General features: G+C 35.6%; 1 pseudogene; it reads left to right on the plus strand.

The window, feature by feature from the left end:
• The window catches only part of LOC127028136 (importin-11-like), a 50,715-nt pseudogene extending 45,096 nt beyond the window's left edge, over nt 1–5,619 (plus strand).
• The last annotated feature ends 381 nt before the right edge of the window (nt 5,620–6,000 follow it).

Raw genomic sequence — 6,000 nt, forward strand, 5'->3', positions numbered from 1 at the left:
GTTTTTTAACTGGAAAATGTGTGGTTTGCTCTTCTCAGAATCAGGAGCATTTCAATCAAAAAAACTCTGGCCACACAGCTAGGAATTCAGCATACATACTTACATTCAAAAAGATGGTCCCTGACCCCAGTGTTTACAGACTATGTAGCCAGTGTTAATACTGATATGGTTGTGTTCTGTGCTAGAACGATGTTGGATGCTCAGCGCTTAGCAAGCTGGAGACTCAATTTTCAAGAGGATGATTTTTTCCTCCAGAAAACAAATAGAATAGTCTGACAACATCTTAAGGGTCTTCTCTTAAACCAGATACTATTTTAATTTTGTCATAACGAAAATACAGCGAATAAAGAACAGTGCTTACTGTTCTTCCAAAATGATGATTTTGCTTGCTTATTCAGCTAAGACTGCAGCTGATTGTCTAATATTGTCGACAAACTAATATACCAAGCTATTTCATTTTTTTGTTAGTTCTGAATGCAAGTTCCAAAAATGTAGAGTGAAAGGAAAGCAAATTTATTATTGTTGCAGGAAACTTTTTAATTTATTCGAAATATTTTTGACATGATGTCGTGGTTTAACCCCAGTCAGCAGCCAAGCACCACACAGCCGCTCCCTCACTCCCCCCGCTCCCGGTGGGATGGGGAGGAGAATTGGGAAAAAAGGTAAAACTCGTGGGTTGAGATAAGAACGGTTTAATAACTAAAGTAAAATATAATACTAACAATAATAATAATGAAATATAATAATAATAGTAATGAAAAGGAATATAACAAAAAAAGAAGAGGAAAAAAAAAGAAAAAAACCCCAGTGATGCACAATGCAATTGCTCACCACCTGCTGACTGATGCCCGAGCAGCGATCCACCCCTCCCGGCCAACTCCCCCCTGTTTATATACTGGGCATGACATTCCATGGTATGGAATACCCCTTTGGCTAGTTCAGGTCAGCTGCCCCGGCTATGCTCCCTCCCAGCTTCTTGCACACCTGCTTGCTGGCAGAGCATGGGAAACTGAAAAGTCCTTGGCTGAAGATAAGCGCTACTTAGCAACAACTAAAACCTCAGAGTGTTATCAACATCATTCTCACACTAAATCCAAAACCCAGCACTGTACCAGCTACTAAGAAGAGAGTTAACTCTGTCCCAGCCAAAACCAGGACACATGACTATCTGAATGAAATCAACTCAGTGTATTGACGCCTTAATTAAGTCTGAAGACTCTAAGTCCCATTTGGCTTAGAGATACTGGATGCTGCTTCTAGCAGCAAGCATTAATCGTATTACAAAAGTCCCTACTGGCTTACAGTGCTGCTGCTTTGAACTGTGAGGGATGGGTTTATGCTTGTTGCAATAAACTAAACAGAGTTTTGTACAATTTCTCACTTGTCCTGATAGAACATATGTTGGTAAATATGCATCAGAAATGTTTCAGTTACTTTCCTATCTAATGGAAAGACTACATATAAAGTTGACTAACTTCACTGAAGTTTTATGAAAAAGAAAATGTGGAATTAGAATACTTCTGATATCAGTGTAATTATGTATCAGTGTTGTAGTGCATACGGTAGCCTGTTTCTATAACTCTCTGCATTGTGCAAATCTAGCAGCTAAGTTAGGAATAAAAAAGATTAACTTTGAATTCTGTAATATATTAAGTTTTGTCATCTTCTTCACTTTGGTTATTTTTTCAGGATTACTTTTCAGTAGTATTGCAGAGATGATTCAGAGGATTATTTGGAAACCCATCGTCACCTGTCATGAGGCAGGTGCTAGAGGGTTAGCACCTCTAAGAGATGCTAGAGAGCAGATCTATAATTATTATTATAAGAGATGCTAGAGATAGCTCAGTCTTGAAGTTCCAGCAAGCTTTGCAAATAAGCAAGGATTCAAATCCTTTATTTTCAAAACAATACAGCACTTCTGTTCAGAATTTGAAAACCACCGTTCAGATGCTAGAACAGCATTACATGCATAGTTGTATTCTAGTAGCTTGTTAAAATTAGGAAAAAATTTGGACTTAAAGTTGAGGCTTATTAGTGAACATTGACATATAAGAAATGAGAGGTTTGTTTACCATTGACTTGAAGTCTGTTTCCTTTTATTTTCTTTTTTTCTTTTTTAGATATCAGGGGAATAAACTTTGTAATATGAAATTACTAATTAGATTAATTTGTCTTGGTAGAGTAGAAAGAAAAAATACTTGAACTTGATATTTTTAAGGCAAATCGTTCTGACTTCCCTTTCTAATACTGAGTACTTTAACTTAAACAAGGGTTTATAGTAGGTCACATAAGTCATACAGTTAACTAAATATGTAGATTAATTGGTTGTGGGTAAAAAGGTTGTTGAAGAATGGCTTTTTGGAGGTGTTTCCCAAGGTGACTTTGTCATGCATGCTGCTGTATCAGGGTCACAAGTATGAGAAAACTTGTCTATGGCAATTTTAATATCTGTTTTTCTGTGCGAAATTCCCTACATTCATTTTATACATGACTGTTTAGAGCTATGAAATTACTGAAACTAACTAATTAGAAATGTGTTATATGTCCCAAATTACAATCATCGGTTAAGAAATGCAAATTGTTCAGAAACTGGTAGTTTCTTTGCTTGGCAAGATGATCTTTTTTTACCCTGTAGATTGTGCTAACACTGTTACAAAAGGATATCACTAACATTGGCAAATCTTGATTACAGTAGCTGTGGTTTAGAAATTGTTAGAGTATTTCAATTTGAAAAGTCTGTTTATGTTTTAGAGACCAGATTGCATATACTGAGAAGAATTACTATAGAATACTAAATTATTATTGCAATTAGTCCCCTTTTCAAAGAGTGTAATTTAGGAATCAGTAATAAAAAGATCATATCTTACCTTTGAAATGTAAAATAGCTGGATATTAGAAAATGGTGAAGGATCAAAGGCTAAGAAGCCAATATTAGGAATACTGAGGGAATGATTGAGATTTACAGTATGAAAGGTGAGTGTCCTGGTTTAGTCTGGGACAGAGTTAACTCTCTTCTTAGTAGCTGGTGCAGTGCTGTGTTTTGGATTCAGTGTGAGAATGATGTTGATAACACTCTGATGTTTTAGTTGTTGCTAAGTAGCGCTTATCTTCAGCCAAGGACTTTTCAGTTTCCATGCTCTGCCAGCAAGCAGGTGTGCAAGAAGCTGGGAGGGAGCATAGCTGGGGCAGCTGACCTGAACTAGCCAAAGGATATTCCATACCATGGAACGTCATGCCCAGTATATAAACAGGGGGAGTTGGCCGGGAGGGGCGGATCGCTGCTCTGGCATCGGTCAGCGGTGGTGAGCAATTGCATTGTGCATCACTGGGTTTCTTTTCCTTCCCCCCCCCCCCCCTTTTTTTGTTATATTCCTTTTCATATATTATTATTATTATTATTATTATTATTATATTTCATTATTATTATTGTTAGTATTATATTTTACTTTAGTTATTAAACTGTTCTTATCTCAACCCACAAGTTCTGCCTTCTTTCCCAATTCTCCTTCCCATCCCACTGGGAGCAGGGGGGGAGTGAGGGAGCGGCTGCGTGGTGTTTGGCTGCTGACTGGGGTTAAACCACAACAGTGAGGTGACCATAATAAGAAAGAAGAACTTGCAGGCACTGATGGAATATGCTAAGAAGCACCCTGCTTATTCACTGGAGTTGTTCATAAGAAATAAGACTTTAACTTATCTTTTGTGGTAATTACAATGTTTTTGGATGTTTTACTCTTTCTTTGTCTTATATTTATGTGGTTGTTTCAATCAGTTTTCCCCCATTTTGTGAATAATATTGTTTAATAAATAAATAAATATTCTTAAGGTTTAAAGTCTTTTACTCCGTATTAAAATTCAAATATTACTTTTTTGTATCATGCCAAAATGGAAAGGATTCTCTTCATGTTTTATTGTAGTTTTTATCTCAAAGTATGCATCATTATGGCATGTATAAATTAGTTATGAATGTGCAATATTATTTTTTTCTTTGAAGAAACTTTTTATTAGAAAATTCATCCACGAATGTTAGAAAAATAACGCAGCTCATTTGGTGAGAATGACCTAAGCTTACTACTGCTACAAAAAAATGAATGCTCTGGTTCAGGCAGTAGCCCATCTATGCTCTTATTGATGATGTGTCTATGTTCAAATTCATTTGTCAGGCCAGGTAGTTTATTAAATAAGCATACTTCCTATATTGCATTCCCATTTGATATAAATTCCATGTGATACTAATTGTATCCCATAGCTTCTGATCAGAGAAGAATTAAATGCCTTATTTCCTAGTTCTGATTCAACTCAACAAGGAATTTGATCAAAAAATGTACATGTTACTGAAATTTAATGGGATCAGCTGTATCCATTGTCTACAGGAAAATCCTCTGTACTTTTCACTTTGGATTTTTACATGGTGGCTGATAAGATAATGCTGTAATAATGCAGCAAACTTATGCCATAAATTGTATGAAATAAGAATGAGGGAATAAAGAAAGAGCAGTTGTGCAAGTTTAACATGCCTCACTTATTTGGAAATAGCAGTATAGCAGGGTATTACAAACTCAGAAGTGTCTCCTATTTCAGTGGGCTTTGAGATCTAGCATTATATTTTGTTTCCTGACCTTCCAGCATAAATAGTAGTGTTGTTTAGTTTTGATACTAAGATGAGCAGATTATCATGGGTCTGCAGTAATTTCATGTTTATTTCAACATCCTCCTTCTTTATGATGCTGCAAGCTCCAGGTGTCCTTACCTCCCATCCCCCTTCATCCAGCCTGGTGGGCTGAAAGACAAATGCTGCGTAACTATCCATGTCCTTAGCCTGTCCATACCTCTCTTCTGATTTTAAAATTATAAATAGGCCCTCTGTCAATGTAGGCCTTTCATTTACCTCTTTTTGCTTTTAAGCAAAAACTGCTTTTAAGCAGTTAATATGTGGAAATAGAGAGCAATACTCTTTCCCTCCCTGCCCAAAAGTGTGTTATTCTTTACGTATATGGACAATTTTTTTAGCTGTTGTTTGTCATATAAATCTAAACCAGTTCAATTATTTTTGTTTTGTTTCCTTACTAATAAAATCTAACTGACCATAGTTCATGCCATCTCTAAAGTGCTTATCATGGTAACATCTGATGTGTTTCTTAGAAGTTATGGGAAACTCATTCAGCAGTAATTAACAAAGCAGCTTTGAAATTGTTTTATCTTATAGAAGGGTGAAATCTTACAACAGACTGGGTCCATGATTTGAGACTGTTTTCAAATAGTTTTAAACTGACATTTGTGTTTGATGATAATTAATTTTTTTTGCTTTACAGGAGTTTTTCCTCTTGTTTCTCAATTAAGTACAAAGAAAAGCAGAAGATTTCTTTCTTGGGCTGAGGTTATAAAAGAGATGAGTAAGTCGCAGAGTATTTTTTTAGTGCATTATTATTTTTTTCTCTTACATGTTTTCCACAGCTTGCACTGAAGGACCCTGTACACACTGTGTCATTGCAGCAGTTCATCTATGAGAAGCTAAAGGCACAGCAGGAATTACTGGGAGAACAAGGTTTTCATGCACTTATGGAAACAGTGGATACAGAAATAGTTGCACAGCTACAAGAATTTTTACAAGGCTTCTAAATGAGCATAAACAAGATTTGTATGTCCAATTTCCCTTTCAAAAAATATGAAAAAACTCTAGCCTTCCCTCTTGTATGGAAGAGCCTAATGAAAGCTGAAAATAACCTGTGTTAAAAAATAAAGAGCAGAATGTTTTTTGTTGTTTTTTTTTTCCTCTTGCTGTAAGGTTGAAAGAATAAATGTAAATTGACTCCTGGCTAGAGTTTACAAATTTGTTTCATGAGTGTGTGTGATTTTCTGTGTATAAAGAATGATAGATTGCATGAGGAAATATGTTTATTAATTTTTTTGCTTCCTCTGCTGTTAATAGAAAAAGGAAGATTTTTTTGATTCCACATTGAGAAGTGGAAGCTGATTTTGGAGATTTTTTTTTTTTTATGC

Source organism: Gymnogyps californianus, unplaced genomic scaffold (genome assembly GCF_018139145.2).
Source record: "Gymnogyps californianus isolate 813 unplaced genomic scaffold, ASM1813914v2 HiC_scaffold_210, whole genome shotgun sequence".
In the NCBI taxonomy this organism is placed as follows: Eukaryota; Metazoa; Chordata; class Aves; order Accipitriformes; family Cathartidae; genus Gymnogyps; species Gymnogyps californianus.